The 20,066-nt window shown below is 36.8% G+C and overlaps 1 protein-coding gene across 6 annotated transcripts in view; it reads right to left on the bottom strand.

Moving 5' to 3' along the window:
* SGCG (sarcoglycan gamma) overlaps positions 1 to 20,066 on the bottom strand; it is a 107,467-nt gene that overhangs the window by 76,657 nt on the left and 10,744 nt on the right. For 2 of the 6 annotated variants that reach the window (XM_040055863.2, XM_040055867.2), the window contains exons 2-3: positions 4,694 to 4,785; positions 2,811 to 2,994 (exon numbers count right to left, since the gene is read on the bottom strand). The gene's annotated coding sequence lies outside the window, so the exon portion shown is untranslated. Of the gene's footprint in view, positions 1 to 1,885; positions 2,013 to 2,810; positions 2,995 to 4,693; positions 4,786 to 20,066 lie in introns of those variants that run through there. The other 4 variants (XM_040055862.2, XM_040055868.2, XM_040055865.2 and 1 more) reach the window with 3 other exon arrangements.

The following is a 20,066-nucleotide window of genomic DNA, read 5'->3' as shown; positions in this document are numbered from 1 at the left end:
GCAGTCATGTCTACTTCCATCAGGAGTCTGTATGCTTCTCACAGAAAGGTGCAACAGCTTGGAAATTCAAGGTAGGACCTATGTGAAACTTTAACATGAAACAGGCTGTCATACTCTGCACAGTTAGCCTTTTCTGAAAGCCACTAGTATCCACAACTAATAAGGCAATAATGCAAAGAGTCTGTATAAAGTTTAGTATCTGGCACTTGAAATACTGGGAAAAGGTAAGCTGAAGCAAAGGTACTAAAACTTCTGTTGCTCAGAGCACTGACAGCACAGCAACTAAAAAAGGAGGAACTGAAGAGTTTTAACAGTCATTACGACAAGACAATTCCATCTCTACATCCCATTATTGAAAATACATATATACATGATTCTTACAGGCAACTTTCAGGATATACATATCCACAAACACAAACTACCATACACCTTATTAAAAAGCATGTGTTTTATGGCTGCCACCAGCATTATCCAAAACTTCAGTACATACCACATTCCATTTTAAAAAATATTTATGTATTTTAGTTTATACTTCTCCTCACAGTCTTATACAGACTTCATCCACCACAGAAACTTAACCAACCATGGCATGAAATGCAGCAGCTGTTTAACAGCTTTTGGCAGATACACAGAAAGATTTAATGAGAAGACTGGCCCAGGTAGCCAAAGCTAAAATGAATTAAATAGTGAGAACACTATTACCCAAGCTGAAAATTTGACCAGGATATTGAATTAACCTGTTATCCAAATTGCCATGATGCTTTTAGCCTGGTTTAATAAATAAAAAACACAATCCCTATGTCAATGTCTAAATCATCTCTTTCCCATTCATTTTCCCTACCTCCCTCAATAGCTTTTGAGTTTCTTGGCCAATTTCAACAAAATTCAACAGAGAAGCAGATGCCTCAAATACTACATTCCTGCAAATTTTCTAAAATGAGATAACAGAGAAAATAAACCCCATGTATGTCTTTACTGAGGGACTGCAATGGGCGTGAGGATCTTATAAAATATCAGAAAACTCATGTGAGGAAAAGACTTTGTAAATGTCTCTGTTACAAAAGACCTTCAGTCACTGCTTAAACAGGTAGGACAATCTAAGACAATCAACTCTGAGAAATAAGTCCACAGGAAATCCAGCTTACCTAATTCCAAGTCATGAAAAGAATTAAAAACAGTAAGAGGTTAGGACCTGGGATTTGTATTTCATGTACAGGGCATTACTTTCCACAGGAAGGAAAAAAATCTCATGAGGCTATTCAAGCAAGATCTTTGTACACATAACTTTATGTGCCATATGATTATGAATAAAACTCAAAATATAAAATGCTTTAAACCACTGAGCTTTTAACCAGGAAAGAGCAGCATGCTGTTAACAAAAGCATAAAGGTTGGAAAAGAGATTTTGAGTGGCTCCCTCTGATGCTGGGCCTAATATCGATACTTTTTTTTTTTTTTTTAAAATTTTACCCTCTGCAGTTGTTCTTATCCTTTGGTGGTAATCTAGGACCATTTTTTCTTCATTACATAATAGAAAAGGAGGGGTGTATCTAAGAGAACATTTGTTTAGAAGATAAACAGAAATCCATCTCTGCCAAAGTGACATAAATTGTGACCGTATCACAAACAAAACTTCCAAAATCTCAACTGATGGCAAACTTCCAGAACTTTATGCTACTAAGTTCCTATAGTTCACTCAAATGCATTACTCATTTGGAAGTGGCTCTGCAGGCCAAAATTCAACTCTCCAAACACAGACATCATCAGCCACACTTACCTAGGCCCCCTCCACAGAAAATGAAGATAGATAGACACTTCTAGCACATGATTCACCTCCTCCTCAAGTAGGAGGAGATTTAAGACAGATATAGTAAAAACACCCGTACCTCAGTAAAAGGAGCCTAGTTGACTGGTGTTGGTGCACTAAAATCACGTTCCTACACTTTGGCAATATCTCGGTTTAGGAACTTATGTGCTCATTCAGATACATGATTAAGTATGCAGTGCAAACACCTGTTGATGGCAAGACACCAAGTATCATCCAATAAATCATCTGATAATGAGTCAGTAGTCCACTGATACCCAGCTGGTAATTTTCTTTCAGGCAGTGAAATTATTCAAGAGTAAATGTACTTAAATTCAAGGGGATTACAAACTTGCAAAAGAAGTTCTATACACACATAATTAAATGCCCTATATTAATTTGAGTATGCTTCACAGAAGTTAGAAACAATTTTGGTAACAATCCCAAAAGTGGGAGGTTTTTTTTCATACAATCAAGCCAAAAAGAAGTGTTCAGCAGAACCATGGATCCATTCTTGACTAAATTTAACTTTTGGTATGTGATAAATAAACAGAGAGACATCTATAGCTGCAAGCACCAGAGGTTTACTACTGCAAATCAGGTATTTATGTAAGTTCAGTAACATGATACTGTAAAAGATTTAAAAGTTACTAAACGTAAAAATTTCTAATTTAGCTTCTTAATATTACAGAAATGCAGGTTTAAACTGTGTAACTTAACACTACATTTAATTGTAAAAACAAGTATAAATAAACTATCCTGAATCTAAAATAGTAATTGTAGTTAAAAATGAACACATAATTTAGGCCCTAAAACGAATTACATAAGCACCAAAATGATCCTTAAATAACAACAAAACCAGTCTGGAATGTTGCACAGAAACTCAGACAAGAGAGAAACTCAATGCAACCATGTAACAAGTAAAGAACAAACAAAAAGGACTAATTTATTAATATGCTAATGTTTTAATACAAATATAAAAATAAATTTTAAAAATTGTTACTTACCTCGGGGATTTGAAACAATGTGGACTTGTGAATAAACTACAACCGGTCTCTTTCCAAGAGAGAACTGTCTAACTTTTCCACTACTTTCAGATCTGGAGTGGAAGATATTTTAGGTCTGGCCAAATATCACTGGAAGAAAATTCGTTCACATGTTTGGCTATGTTTTGCATTCCATCCTGTTGCTCTGGCACAGAGACACAGCTAATTATAATCTGTGACATAAGCGGTTAATTCTACTGCTAAAACGGTTGAGTACTGACTCCAGAAATGACCTGCCCCACTGTAAGACATAACCAATCCATAATTTGCACTGAAATCGCTCAACCTGTCATGTAACACCAACTTCTTTAATAAAATCTGAGAATGTGAGCACTCCATAGAACCTGCACATAAAAACCATTATCAGAGCTGGCTGCTAACAGCACACAATGCAAAATTAAAAACAAAAATGACTTCTGCTTTCTTTTCTGAATCTGTATGTAACATCACAATTGAATTTTAAGAGGCCATTTTCTGAAAACTTTTCATTTTAATGCTAACATTATTCTAGCTATAATATATACTGGCTGGCATATAAAAAGTCTCTTTAAAAAAGGAAATACAGATATTGTAATATACCTATAATAGCACATATAAATTTTATACAAGAACCATACTAACAATTACGAATCTTTCCAAGAAGTCAAGCCTATCTTGTGTCTAAAACACAGATGCATATCTATGCAAAGTCACACATAAATACTAAGAGCTATATATAAAAAAAAAGTTGCATATAATACATACTTTCAGATTTCAGACATTTCAGAAGTTATAAGAGCCCCCCTTTTTTTTTTTTCAACACCATTTAAAGCTTTGAGTTCTCAAATGCAGAAAAAGAATTCCAGTCTGGCACTGCTTACATTAGACTGCCTACACAAACATTGACCAGCGTACTTCTTGTTCAACCTCAGATATGTCAGAATCTGTGCCAGTTGCTCTCCACAATTTAAAAAGCATTAAAACATACATTTGTAAGATTTACAGAACAAAAGGTTTGTGCTATGTGAAGCATTGCAATCACCCACGTTTCATCTATCAAAGCACTATGTTTCCTTTTTCTCAGCCATGTGCTCACACCGTCATCACGCTTTAGAAGATGAAGCTCCTATCACACATCTAACAGCTGCAGATCATAAATTTAGGACTGACACAAATCCAACTGATCGCAGGCTTATAAGATACTTTTTTCCCTTCATGAGTTCTGTAGCCATAAATTCTTTGTCAGACTCTGTTTAGATATACAAATGGTGTTCTTTTCTCTGCAAAGAAATGAATTCACTGGTATCTACCAAAAATGACAAATATTTCCAATAAAAAATATTTATCAGTATTTTTAAAAACAGATTTTGTATTTAATCTCAGGATTGTATGAAAGATAAAGTGTTTTCTTTAATTGAAATTCCTTTTAAGTGTTAGAGGAAGAAACCTGTAAGTGACGGACAATTTTGAAGGTTCATTATTTAGTCATTATTTAAGTAATCGGATATTCACATCCAGGGATTTCCTGCAAAATCTTTCATCCATTCTTGAAGAAAATCAGAAGATCGGATAAAACTGGGTACGTGACCCTCAAAACCGTTTTTAACTGCATTTTAACATGTTTTCCTTTGACATATTTGTAATTATTTGATTTCTCAACATATAAAAAATATTAACTAACATAATGCCTAGCTACTGAACGATTAGATCCTATCACCCAGTAGCTCTCTTTATGAGAAAACTTCATGCTATTTTCTATATACGATTTCTCTTCACTGGTCTAGATGTCTCCTTTGTCTTGCTCTTCAACATATCTAATTTCTGCAAAGTTAAAACTGCAAAAAATGAAAAGAACAAATAAATACCTCAGTTAGTAGCTTCTGAAGTTTTCATGAAGTAGGACTGAAGAAAGAGCAACTGTCAGGGATTTCTGTACCATCTGAAGGCAGCTGTCTTCCTATTTAAATGCAAAGAAGGGAAAGAGAAAGCAAAAGTTTGCTTGAGTATGGAGAAAAATAACATACATTCATGAACTGTCCTCCTTACTACTTTAACTGACAACATCTTACAAGTAATAGGCCAAAATTCACACAGCTTAAAACTGTGACGCAAGAAAATGAAACACTGGACACCCAACTGCTGTTTGGACTGCAAATGCTCATTACAGCAGAGTTCACAGTAAATGAGAAATAAACATTAGTCAAAAACCTATGTACAAAATAATAAAAAATATTTCTGTTGCAACTATAAGATTGGAATCCATTATTAAAATGAACAATACCTTCAATTATGGGGTTACATTGCATTTGTACAAAATCTAAATCTTTCTATCCCTCAAGTAATTTTCTGCACAGCTGAAGAATGCTGATAGCCCATTCCTCACCCCAAAACTGCCAACCTCCTTTTCAACTGGATTTTGGAAATCAACAGGTGGTGACTTAGTCCTGGAAAGGTAACTAAGCAGACATATTTATCTTCCACATTGTCGGTCTACCCACACCAGCACCTGACTAACCAGAAGCACTTGCAAACTTATCTCGGGAAAAAAACCATCAGAAATTATGGCTTCAATATGTTGCTATTTCAACTGATTCTACATTTTTCCCCTCTTTTTTTTTTTTTAACAAAAGTTTGGTGTAAGACTTCAAGAACATCTGCTTATTCCTCAAAGTACAAAACAACACAGTGGTGGAGAAGACACTACCAGGTATCAGCTTAAGTAATTCATCTAACTAGAAAGGACATAGAAGACATTCGGTCCTGTCAGATATTTTTCAAGTCTGTTTAAAGACTGTGATAAGCAGTGGTAAGCAAAGGGTATTTAAGTGGTGATAAGGATTTGGTAAGCAAAGCGTATTTAGGAAACAAGAATATTCTTGCCTGTATAGGAAATGGAATTTACCTGAAATACTGTGATTATGTGGAAAACACTAAATCAAAATTAATAAAACACTAATATTAAAATTAAAATTAAAAACACTAATAATTAAAAGTTAGTTTGTACAGATGTGTAACTCCAGATGATAGCAGAGATCATTTTCAACCTAAAAGATTCTATGAAACAGGAGTTTTGATATATGAAATATTTAAAGACACTTTGATAAAGGTTCAGAAAAACTGTGTAGTGTAGCAAAAACAAATTTAAAGATAAAATGGTAGAAATGCTGAGGAAAAAAGTATGAATGCAAAACCAATAATTAATCAAATTCTAAAACAACTAAAGTGGGGGATAATTTTAATAATGGATGAAAATATAGAAAGTAATTATTTACCAGACATCTCTGGACTACCAATAACAGAGGGGAAATGTCCAAGGATCATGTATTCTTGTTCTTGGGCATTTTAGTTACTCACAAGCTTGAATAATGATGCCACAGAAAAATCACCTTTTCAAAACCCATGTTTTTAGAGGCTCCACTGTGATATCAAGCAAGAAGTGTTGGAAAAAATTTTTCTAGTGTTTCCCTCCAGAGCATTTTGAATTGGGTATGTTTAATGTGCTTTTTAAATTTTTAAGGGATAGAACAGCTGTTCATTTATTGGCAGATTGACACCTTGCCCCCTCCTAAGGATAGGGTTATGGTGAATATTTAAAATGGCACGCAATCTTCTAAACCTGAGCAAAAGAGTGAGCCAAAAGAGCATTATATCTTTCCCATATAAACAGAGAGAAATACTTAAAAGATACTCTTACACCAATTCAATCTATAAAAATGCAATTGTTTTTAAGTTTTACAAACAGGACGCTTTTAAAATACAAATGTGTGACCCACAAATACAAGGCTTTAAGGGAGATCTGCTTAGACCATTCCATTACATAATATCTATACGGAGGTTAAAAACAGCTTTGAAACTCAGAATAACTGTTTAGTTAGAGAATTATTATTATTATTATTATTATTATTATTAATAATAATAATAATAATAATAATAATAATAATAATAAACAATAAACTAAAAGAGAAAAATCTGAAAAGTACTATGCAAGACAACACGAAAATTAAAGAACTTGCAAGGATCCCACTGCCCTGTGTGTCAGTGCATGGCAGGTCTGGTTTCTAGGAACCTTTTTCATCTGTGAGCACAAACAGCTGGCTGTGGGTCTATTGCCTGATCACCCTAACACTGTTTCCATCACTGCTTCTGCTGTTAGTTTCTGTTCCTTGCTGGCACACCCCTTTTCTCTATCTCACTTTCTGACGCACTGTCACCTTTCCTCCCCAGTGCACACACAAGTCCAGAAGAAGAATTGTTTCCGCTTATTGTTCACCAGCTCTACTCAATCTCTTTTCAAATTCACACAGACACAAAATTAATTTATATAGAACTGTTTCAAACTTTCACAGAGGGCTGGTTAAGGGGTTTTTTGAGGATGTGTTAAATGCTACCTTCTGCTTGGATTGCATCTTCATACAATCTGATTAAAAAATATTTTATTTCTTTGAGTATAATTCTGCATGAACCTTTAAAGAGATTAAGCAGCGAAGCAACAAGTGAAAAACTGCATGTGTTCTCTGTTCTCACCATCACAGTCTGTGCAAAGATGAGCCTGACAGCTGCCCTGGAATATGGATAAGTTGGGATAAATTTACCTTCTAAGAGCAAACAAGAAAAGTCATGTTTGTAGACTCTTCCAAAGAGTCCAGCTGAAATTATTAATTTGGAGTCTGCACCTTATGCAGACTGGAAGACACAATGCAGGGACCTTGCCATAGCACTACCTTAAAAGCAGAAAATGTTGCCTAACTAAGTTTCAAGGAGGAAAAAACCCACCAAACATTAAATGCCCAAGCAGTTTTGTAATGACTTTGTCCTGTTGTACTGTTGGTATAATTCAAGCATGAAGTGCAAATACTGTTAGCTTGAGGAAGCTAATTGTTAGCTTTTTCTCAGGCAGGAAATTAGATAGATAGATAGATAGATAGATAGACAGATTTTTTTTTTTTTTTTGTGTGTGTGTGTGTGTATACTTACCAAAGCATATAGAGACATATACTTTGGTTCATATGAAACTCTATAATATTCTGGACAGGAGGGTGGAGCAAAGCATTTTTTAATAGGTGTGCTATTTTGTGCATTGGGATTTTTATTTTAGGATATGATTCATTGTGCACCTACTCACAGCTCTAACAGCAAGCACTCTGTGACAAGCAGAATAGGGTATTTCCAATTTATTTCGTACAGTATGTCAAATCACTTCTACAACAGATGTCAACAGCACTGACAAGCAACAGAGAACCACATCTCATGTTCTCTGGTCATAATATTTCCTCTTACATAATCCAGTCTTTACTAAAAACAAAAGCAAAACCTAAAATGCACTGAATGTCCAGAGCCAGCTGCCAGAAGTATCTGAAATCTGGGAATCTGGGATATCTGAAATCTGAGGCATTCAAGTGAAACACATGGCTGTCACCCAGCACCGGTGGCTGTTTGAAACAAAAAAACAGAATGACTGTCCCTCCATGGTAGAACAGGTTTATTAGGTCTTGGAAGCACTGCCTCTGTATTCATATTTTCATATTGCATAATGGCTTGTACAGATACAAACCCTAATGAATACAATGAGTTTAAAAGTCTCTTTCTTATTATTATTTCTTTTCTTTCTTCTTCTTATTTCTTTTATCTTTGATTTTTCTTGCTTCCTTCAGTACTCACCGACAGAGCAGAAGTACTGGAGATTGAGAGATATAAAAGCCTGCCATTCTATTATTAAATGTTATATTTCAGTAACATAGTATATATTTAATTATGAGAAAGAACGCATTAATCTAATTTGCATTTGAAACCAAAGCATATAAAGCACACAAAATTCTGTTTAAATCCAGTTATTCAGTATCTACTTCATTAGTTAGAAGAGTTTTCTCATTCAGTACCACCATGCATCTTTGAAGCCAGAAAGAAACAAAAATGAGTTAAGGCACACAAGAAAAATGTCTCCAGTTTCAAAAGATTTAGGAGAAGCGAAAATATGGAAATTGCAGTGTTCTGGCCAGAGCCCTATAACAGGAACCATTGTCTCACAACTCTTGCCCTGACAGACCCAATGCTCAGAATTTAGTGGATTCCAATTCTACAGAGCAAAACAGCCTAAACCACAGATATATTAGCTATTATTCTGGAAACTAGAAGCAAACAGTATTTTATAGCATTTCCATTTTTGAAACTGAGTCCCTCATTTTTAAATTCCCCAGAAATAGTTAACACATGTATTATTCAGATACAGATTCAACGCAGCAAAACATTTCACACTTTGAAGACCTGGGCAATCTTTGGTTAACGAAACACAGTTACACTTTGGATTTGCATGGCCAGGTTTGGATAGCACAGGGCTACAGGGGTGGCTTCTGTGAGAAGCTGCCAGAAGCTCCCTCCATGTCTGACAGAGCCAATGCCAGCTGGCTCCAAAAGGGATGTGCTGCTGGCCAAGGCTGGGCCAGTCAGAACGACAGTAATGACTCTGGCATAACGTAAGAAGGAAAAACCAGTTATTGGGCAGATGTAACTGTGGCTGTGCAGTGAGTACACGTGAGAGGGACAGCCCTGCAGATCCCAGGTCAGTGCAGAAGGAAGGGCAGGAGGTGCTCCAGGCACCGCAGCTGAGATTCCCCTGCGGCCCCTGGTGCAGACTGCGGTGGAGCAGCTGTGACCCTGCAGCCCATGGGCATCCACAGGGGTGCAGAGATCCACCTGGGGCCCTTGGAAGAGCCCACACTGGAGCAGGTGGATGTCTGAGAGGAGGCTGTGACCCCAAGGGAGGCCCATACTGGAGCAGGTTCCTGACAGGGACCTGCAGACCCATGGAGAGAGGTATACACGCTGGAGCAGGTTTCCGGGTAAGACCTGTGACCCTGTGGGGGACCCATGTAAGAGTAGGCTCTGCCTGAGAGACTGCACCCCATGGGAGAGCAACCCACATTGCATCTGTTTGTGAAGAACTGTTGCCCATGGGACCAGCTCATGTTGGAGAAGTTCATGGAGAACTGTCTCCCTTGGGAGTGACCCCACACTGGAGCAAGGGAGCCTCTTCTCCCTGAGCTGTGACAGGAACAGTAGGTGATGAACTGACTGTAACTCCCATTCCCTGTCTCCCTGCACTGTCAGGGAGGAGGAGGTAGAGATGAGAAGGAGGGAGAGGTAGGGGAAGGTGTTTTTAAAATTTGTTTTTACTTCTCATTATCCTGCTCTGATTTCGTTAGTAATAAATTCAGTAATATCCCCAAATCAAGTCTGTTTTCCTCATGACTGTATTTGGTGAGTGATTTTTCCCAGTCCTTATCTCAACCTACGAAACCTCCATTATATTTTCTCTTCCCCATCCAGCTTAGAAGAGGATAGAGCAGCTTTGGTGGGTGCTGGGCATCCAGCTAGGGTGAACCCACTACACATTAAAAAATATAATTGATGATTTCCCAAGATCACTCCATGAAGAATCTACTGAACCATATTTAAGACTGCAATATGCAGTCCATACGCAAGACTGAAGTACTTGAAGTAATTCAGAATCACTTTTCTGGATCAAAATTATTGTCCTCATCAGGTGCACAAAGGAAGCTCAGCACTTAGCTCAGGAGTTTTTACCTCTTCTAGTGCTTCTAAGAAAACAAAAAGAAGGCGAATGCAAAGGAAGCAGAAAATGGACAAGCAGTTCTTCTTATCACCATAATAAAATAGCAATTAGGGCTCCCGCATTCTGTGGAAAAAAAACTGAACAGCCCTAAAAGAGCAACAGTAGAAGTGTAGAGAGAATAATTTTTAAGAATCTGGTTTGATATTCTGAACTTGTATTGAAACAGAGCCTTAGTACCAAAGGTTAAATCACAGCTCTTGACCCATAAGATGCTTTTTTGAGCTACCATTCATAAGAAAGACCACAAAAATAACAATAATAATGTTGTTAGTATATCCTAACTGTCTGTTTGCCCTACTGAGATTTTAGCTCTGCCAAAATGTGAGCAGAAAAATTAGGCACATGAGAAGTGAATTTAATTAGGAACTTGCCATCTGGCATAAGCAAGCAAATGTTAAGTGGCGCCCTTTTAACATAGAAGAAACTAAATCAACCAGGGAACAGACTATAAGCTATTTCCTGTTTGATTGAAATGCTCAAATTAACTATGGGAATAGTGTAATTATCTAGTACTTTGAAGGGTTATCCTCAAGGCTGAGCTGTAGGCAACCACAGCAAGCTGACTAACCATAGAGGAAGTGTCGACTTAAAATTGACAGATGTAAACTGATAAATTTTGGCAGTCTTTAAGAATATGACATCCCAACTTATTGAGCAGAGTTTTAATATATTTGCAAAATAAAGGGGTTTATCAGTTAAAATAAGAAATAATAGTAGTGCTATCTGGAGCACTGTTTATTATAATTAGGCATCCTATTCTAACAGGCTATTTTGAAAAATAATAAATAATAAAGAAAAAAAGTAGTATGGAAATGGACGAAAAATGAAGTAGGCTCTACCTGGCTGCTCTAGTTGTGCAAAATAGGAGACAATTTGTTTGATTTTAGTTAGAAACGTTATCACCAAATGCTCAAGCTTCTACTTTAGTGAACTTGTGATTAATAATATTTTCAAAATTATTAGTCACAGTCATTTACTAGTAGGGAATACATTCATTTTAACCAAAATCAGAACGCATGGTTAAAAGCCTTTTTCCCTGCTATTTACTCAAAACATTCAATGTCACATTTTTACTTCTCACGCTTCATTGGCTTTGCATCAGCTGAAGTGACAACAGCTGCATCCTTGTTGGTATGATCCTCTCATTTACTGTCTAGATAACTACTCAAACAGGCTGCTTAATTTTCAGCCGTGCAGTCAAATACCCAGTCCATCGACTGTTAGAAAATGGTTGCAGTTACACAAAGCCAAGGCACAGATCAGCCGCTCCAGCAGAAAACAAATTCCAGAAATGCGCTGTCCATTTCCTAAGATAAAGGTGTCTGACCATCTCCAGCCTACTGTGATGACGCACACTTCCCCTTAAGGGTGGGTTGTCACATCTACTCTGTTATGGAGTATTAATCCAGCAGATAAGCACCAAAACCAGTCTAAAAGTGCACTGTTCTAGTCAGCTTTTGTACAGTACAACTAGCTGCATATCCAGTTCAACTATGGCTTAGAGCCATCTCTACTTTTTCTAGCACTTCCTAAGGAAGCATCCTTGATATTTCCTAGAATACTGATAGGAAGAGGCCTTAAAGGATAAACAAAAACATACAAGTAGTTAGTGCCAAGCCTTTCAGATTTTCAAAATGTGCACATATCTTTGGGGCTTTTTCTCTTTAATTGTCATTGTTAAGACTTTATAATTAACTGATTTTACTTGCCTCATAGAATCTGATTCTGGGCTTGGCAAAACCACCAATACCAGAGCACTTGATTTTTATATTCTCAAGCAAGTTCTAGTAGACACTTCATGTACTTCTCTTTCCTCATTAACTGTGCTTGATGTGCTTAGATTTAAAACTTTTTCTTAAGTCACGGGCATCTTGCTTTACTATCAATAGCTAGCAGTTCTTATTTCTTATAAAATTTAGTGCTCCCTGTCTGTCTTCTATATAATATCCCCAAAAGAAGAAAAAAATAATGAAGAAGCATTTAAAAAACAGATCTATAGCCTAATACATTCACAGGTGTATGCGAAAATACTTACAGGTGTCTCTCAAAATTCCCCCATAGTTCTCTACTGCTTGCCATAGGATTGAGCAAATGAAAAGGATGGCAAATGGAAAGTTTTGTTTGTTACTGAAATAGTTTGGGGAGAAAAGGTCTGGTCAAGACTATATTCAGATTTTCTGCTGAGAATGGCACAGGAAGAGAAGCAATATTTTTGGATATTTGTTTTCTCCTTATATTCTTAAGACTGGATCAAGGAGTGATTGGCACTTTTGACACCTGAGGCTAGAAGAGAAGTTGCCTCCAGCCATACTGATGTTCATGACAGCTTTCCTGGGTATGTTGTTAGGTGAAGACTGGAAAGTCAGGGAAGACAGATACTGAGTGTTGCGTTTGTGATATTTAGCATCCAACAGCACATAGGAATGCTCTTCCTGCAGTGATATGGATACCCAAGTGACTGCGAAAAAGTAAACACAATGACTCACCTTCGGGTTACACATTCAGGAACTGGAAGGAGTTGAATGAAAATGTGTTTGCACTGTTGCTAGGGAAGCTGTTTAATCCTTGGAGCAGATTGTACCAATGCTTCATGTAAAGGCCATGCATTGAGAGACTAGGATGAGCAGCTAGTAAAGTACTGTAGGAAAGTTTGGCCTTACTCTGAGAGAAACTAATGGAGGAAATCCCACAGAAGACAGACCCTGAACAAAGAAGGAGCATTTTGAGGCTGCTGGTTTAGTACCCAATCTGCAACAGAAAGACTCCTGCTCTTGATGCTCAATGTGCAAGTCACAGGTTAAGGAGAATGGCCTTTAAGGTGTAAAAGACTACCTCTGTGAGCAACAAAACTACACACTAAACACTTTCCAGCAGCACCTTCCCCAGGATGATAACAGGAAATTAGTATACCCTTTTGTAGTGGTTTTACATTTACTGAATTCTGGTTTTAGTACTTGCATCATACAATGCAACCTCTAAAGAATGCCCAAAAGACAAAGAGATTTTTTTTACATTAAACTGTATCCCTTTGCTCAAGCAGCATCTTATATCCCCATATATTGCAAGAATCTTGTCTTCACTGCAAGAGAAGTCTTCACTTGCCTTTCACTGCAAAATAATAGACTGGGCTTTGTTTTATACCATTGTTTTTACATGCGGCATATTCCTATAGTAAGTCTATACCTTAAGTAGTTTCCTTTCTTTTCAAATAATCAACATTTGAAGCAATGATTTGTACATGGTCTACACAACGTCAAATAGCTCCACTCTAAATCTTATTCTTATAGCAGTACAGATAATTGGGCAATTTGCATTTGTTAATGATTGTATGGTTAAAAAAAATGGAGAACATATATCAACCTAATTCAAATTTATATGAGTATTATACACTCATTTATAATTAAAAAAAACCCAACAACATAAATAAAAGAAAATATTTTCGGCTTTATAAATTTTAAATGCATATTCAGAAACTACGAAATTAAATATGACAAGACAGATTGATAGTCCCACTTCCATGCTTAGTAAACAGTAAAATTTACATGCTTACTTACATTCCTCTATGGAAAACATAACTACCTTAAAAATTTTTATTTCAAAAGTTTTTACTTGAAATACCACATAAAATAAACTACTTGTTCTGCGTTAGCCCAGGGAAGAGATCCAGAGGAGGGCAAAAGCCCTTATTAGCAAGATGATGTAAAAAATAGCAAGATAAACAGATGGATACATGGTAACTAATAGTGTGTCAACTTCTTATGAACTAAAGTGAACTTACACTTACTTTGCATTCCCAAAGATAACTAAGCATAAATGAGCTTTGGGGTTTTATTTTTTTTTTTCCTATTGAAAGAGTAATTACAATTAGCAATCCAGAGAAAGCTGTGTGTCATTTTCTCAGAATCACCAACAATTTCAGACTTTGAGATACATATTTAATGTACTTGGTGCAGAAGCAGCACTACTGATAACCTGCTATCTCTGAAGGATGCTTCCAAATTTTCTGCAGATTGCAATGCGGCATCTGTAACAATGTCAAATGCTAGCAATTTCAACTCCTCATCCCCAAGCCAATCCCATGCAATTCATTATAGTTCTTGGTTTCACCTGCTTCAGGAAGGATCCATAAATAGCATCCTTGTGAGAAAACATACAATTCCACAAATTAATGCTTTTCTGAGTATAGTGTAACTTTTTGGGGGAGTTGAGCCCACGTCAGCTAGACCTAGTGATGTGCCTTTGGAGATATCTGTAACTTTTCTTAAAGACGATGCTTTTGTCGTTTTGCTTCTCTTTAGGCACTGTGAAACAAAGATTCAATCTAAGAGGAAAGGCAGAATTTAAGGAACAATGCTTGCAGTCATTAGAAAATCCTGACTTCTACAGAATTGTTGAGATAATTCTTATCAAGAATAACTCTAATAATGAAAATGTATAATTTTGAGAATGAAATTAACAAAGGTCTGCCTGGTGCATTTGTGTTAACCCAAGTTAATGATCAGGAACAATAGCCTTTTTTGAATAAACCACATGAAAATATCTCACTTAACATACTACATTATATTTAAAAGGAGGAAAATGATTTTATAAAGAGCGATGGTTATGGAGGCACTGAAAATGTACAGTAAAATAATCTCCAAAAGAAAATTCTACAAATGAGATGATTTGAAACATTTTTAGAAACTAAAATTTTTCATAAATAACTCAAACTATAACAACGGAGAGAATTTGGCAGCTATTGAACATTTGCTGTACTTCCCATTTTCTTTATAGACATATGAAATCAAGGTAAAAGCAGAAAAGGATTTTATGACTGTGAGACAATCATAGAATCTCATACCAACAGACTTAAAGAGGGCCCAAACAGAGAAAACTGTGAATGTGCCTGGACAAAGAAACTGCAGGTCAGCCTATAAAGTGGAAGAAGGTATCTACAGAAGCTCCAGAAAAGCTTAGGGGGAAAAGAATAACATCCTGATGTACCACACCAACCCCCCCCGCCCCCCAATCAGAGTTCTCTTATGGTCTTAATGGCCACTCAGCATGGGGTTAGAATCTAAATCCCAATATAAGAACAAATTAAGAAACAGCAGAACCATACATAGTCACAATATGACATAATCTTTTTTAATAATCAGAAAACAAACAGTCCCTTTGGAAATGTATTTAACTTCCTAGAAAAGCTTTACTTTTTAAAAAGTGAGTTCATTGAAATTTCCAAAATTGTAAATAAGCAATTGTCTTCCACTGTCTATAAATATTTTACTTTCCGTGTTGAAATTTGATTTGTTGAGTAGCTATTAAACTCCATTTGAGATAAAATTTTCTCATATCATACTTACTTTCCAGCTGCTTCAAGTAATTTACAAAAAAAGGGAAAAGTGTAGCATAAAACCAAAATATTCACTATCTACCCTGCACCTGTCACTAAAGTGGATGACCTTACAGCTTTTTACCACAGTTCTGAATTCAAGACACAAAAATAAACTCTCTTTTCATCAAGCTCCTGTCAGTGAAATTCTAATTCACCACTACATATGGGAATTCTCCCATCAGCATTCATAAACACCACACACTGTATCTAGGAAGAGAAATAAAGCTTATCTCTGATGGTTTTGTTAATGCCATCCAACATCTTTCACAGCTTCTCAACTGAAAGGGCTGTTGTATCTCCAATCCTCCTTTTATCCTGATATTCTCGCTTAGCTGCATTTTGAAGTCCCTTCTCATGAACGCAGCTTTCAAAACCAAGAGGGGAAATTATCCTGACCAGTAATGGTGTTCGTTCCATGGGTAATTCCCAAGTGCATTTTAACAAAGGGTGAATTTATCCCAACCACAAAAGAATGAAGTGTCCATGGGAGGAATGCTCTAATCCCTGTTCCACTAACATGGCACAAGACAAAACATACCCATGCCATTTTTGTACCACTGACACCTTCGATCAATTCTTTAGACACAGAGAATATACAGAAAAACTTGCCTTTTCTACCCCACTTTTTTGATGGGCTCACATAAGTATTCTAACAACAGCTGATGGCATGGCACTACTCAACCTCCAATTAAACAATGGCAAATTGAAAACACAACAGTAGACTTTGAAAATGCTGCCGTGCTTTAGGTATGTGGCTTTACAGCAATGTCTGAGGTGAGATGTTAAAGAACACATCTACTGAGGTCACTAAGTACCAGTAAAATCCTGCAATGGGTTGGTTTGAGTTGGAAAGGACCTCAAAGATCATCTAGATCCCACCATGCGCTGGTACCAGATGCTAGTATCAGAACTGGTTCCAAACACACCACCACAAAGGTGAGGACAAATTGCTACTCTGAAACAACAGAACCCACTTCCCACTGTGAGAATGAAGAGCTTGGGACACTTTCTGTAAGGCTTACACATGCAAAAAGTAAAGAAAGAAAATCCTTTTTTATGTTGAGCATGCAACAATACAGGGCTAGCTTCAGAAGCTTAAGGCCAACAAAGAACAAACAAACACCAAGGGGTGACTCTCCCTCGATTAACTTTAATGGTATTTTTATGCAGTAACGAAAGCATCAAGGAAACAGGCTGAGGGATTTTCTGCCTTTCAAAAGGACAACATGGCAGCTGGACTAGATGACTGATGGAAGGTCCCTTCTGACCAAAGCATTCTGTTCTAGTCTATTCTAGCATACCTTACATTTCCATCACCTGGATTTGCCCCTCTACTGTCTCATCACTCCAAATCAGAAGGTCCTTCTGAAGCTTTTCAATTGATGCTATTTCTAACTTTTCAAACATCAGAGCCTCAAACCCCAACACAGCCCTTCTGATATATGCTATGATAGAAAAGACATGTGACATGCATTGTGCAAGATCTGTGTCATGTGGACAGGTCTCAGCACAAACTGTTGCATATCTACGAAGACAATGTTTCTCTGCTGCAAAAATTTAGCTCATATTTTTATTCTCTGTTTTCCAAGTTTTAGCCATCTGTTTATCCTTTCACAACGCTACTACTTGTGCTATAGATGCTTAGCTTCTTAAATTCTGGTTAGGGAATATATTGAAAGCTTCCTGAGGAAATCTGAGGAATCAACAAGAGAATTCTTAGTGATGTTATTCTCTATGTGCAGGGACACATGACGCCATACAGCTAGAATGAAATTTAAAACTGGAACTGTTCAAAAGGCTGATCTAAATTTTGAAAGCAAAATCATCTAGCCACAACCCAAGTCAAAATAATTTGCTTTACCTGGTTCTTTTCATAGCTGCTTTGCCTTCATGACACATACTTTGGAAGCTTAAAAATTCATCTAATTTTTTAATTTCTCAGGATACAAGAACAACAAAATCAGCATCAAAAAGCTGCATCTAAAACTTTCAGATGCATCAAAGAACAAAAATTACAAGAGACAACGCTAAAGACTGACAGAACGCAAAGAAGCTTTTAGTTAGGATCCAATTTTCTGAAAACTAAAGTACAACTATCAAAAGGGTAGCAGTATTAAAATGAAGGTTGAAAACTGTCAACTTTTGATAGAAAGATTACTTTTAAAGTGTTAGAAACTAGTCAGTTGTTTCTAAGTCAAATAAAAGCACATTAACAGCTTAAATGTTCAGGTTTGCATGAGATAGATGCACACTGAAATACAAAGAGAGAAGTTTTAAAGAAAAAGCAGCTTGCAGATTACAGAAAGGCAGAAGAGGCTGTCATACCAAAAAAAATTCCATAGAACTGAAAAAGCCATGTAATTAGAACTATTAATGTAAAGCAACATGCTACTTAAATAACACACAGTTGATTTACCTATTTAATGAACAACTGCAAGGAATTCTGAAATCTGTTTTGGCAACCTATGCATCTAGGCACAATAAAAAAAGGTGGAAAAAAAAATGGGGCAGTGATTTTCATTGTATTCTCAATTCCTTCTAAACCCACATCTTCTATAAGAAGAAACACTTTAGGAAAGGTAAGGAAAAGACTAGTGAATACATGCATATAGAGGAGCTCTCTCTATTTCTTTCTTTTAGGTGCCTGCTAGATCCACCATCTACAGCAGCACAACTTTCTGATTTACTCAAGGTAAACTACAAAAACACAGACAACTGTTAGACTAGTACATCTTAGGTAGAAGACAGAAGCCAGTTCTTTCCTTCTCTTTTCCTCCTTCACACACAGTGTTTCAGAAAAAAAAACCCAAAACAAAACAAAAAAACAAAAACAAAACAAAAAAAAAAACAAAAAAACAAAAAAAACCAAAAAACCCCAAATCAAAACAAAACAAACAAACAAAAAAAACCCCCAAAAAACAAAAACAAAAAACAAACAAACAAAAAAACCCCCAAACAAACAAACAAAAAAACACACCAAAAAAACCCCCAATGAAAACAAGAACCCAATCCCAAACCCTCTCCTCCTAACCACTGAAATACGGCTCCTGCCATCACTATCAGGAATATAGACTGTCATTTACCACCAGCTGGTATGCAGGTTATCTTATTTATATGTGTGATCTGAGACAGAATCTGACTCCAGCCTAAATACCCACACAGAAAACTGCAGCTTTTTTTTTTTTTTCCACTATTTGTTCTTCAAGATGTCAAGCCTGGGAAACAGAGTCCAGCTACCAAAATGTTTGATATCATTGCCTCCACCGACTGACCCCATTTCAGACCATGGCTGGCCAGTGTCCAATGTCCATATGCTAGTCCATCCAACGGGAAGATACTTGGCCAATGACTTCAGACTGAATTACAGTTGGATTTCCAGGGGATGGAAGGAAATTTACCAGGCCTAAGAAGGATTCTTTGACTAAACTCCAGGTCCAGAGCAAGGAGGGAGAAAACGACTGGGCCCTTCCCTGTTTTCATAGGGACTTCCTAGAATACAAAACTACTGAAAACACGTCACAGTACAGAATTATTTCAGAGCAAAGAGTAAACAGATTAAATGCAATGATGCTTCTAGACAGCCCACATGCTAAGAATTTAGCCAGACTGAAAAGCTAAGGTAGACACATTCCTGGAAATCTGTCTAAAAGTCATATACAAAGGCACAGCAACAGGCTCTGGTAAATCTTGAAACAGTCAAAGAGAATAGGAGGCTATTTCAGGAAATATCACTAAAAGATGATGTTTCCTGTCCTTATATTCTTTCCTAGGCATTTGTTGTGATCTACTGTCAAAGACAGATTTTTGGGCAAGATGGAGCTCAGGTATTTCCAAAATTTATCATAACTACAGCACTGGAGCTACCAGCACCTCAAACACCTTTCAAGTCTTCTTTTTTTACGTTAAAGGGAGCAAAGGCATAATTCATTTCTACCTGCAAGAGTTCAAGACTGAGCTGTTGTCCCTGTACTGGCCTCTGTTATCAAAGAATGGCTGTCACTTGAAGTGGGGAGCAGAGCTTGAGTGGCACCATCACAACGTAGACTAACACCCTGAGATTGATACAGACAGCATCTCAGGAGAGGTTAAGAATGCTATGCACGTCATCAGAACAAGTCTGACCTACACTCATTTAGCTGTTAGAAACAGACAAGGAATCTACAAATCTTCCCTGGCTGTCCACAAATCTCTGTAGAAACCTAAGAACTGCAACTGCCAGTTGAAAACATTAAGT

Source organism: Hirundo rustica, chromosome 2 (assembly GCF_015227805.2).
Source record: "Hirundo rustica isolate bHirRus1 chromosome 2, bHirRus1.pri.v3, whole genome shotgun sequence".
Classification (NCBI taxonomy): Eukaryota; Metazoa; Chordata; class Aves; order Passeriformes; family Hirundinidae; genus Hirundo; species Hirundo rustica.
The sequence above is the reverse complement of the archived record's forward strand: the minus strand, read 5'-3'. Positions and strand labels throughout refer to the sequence as shown.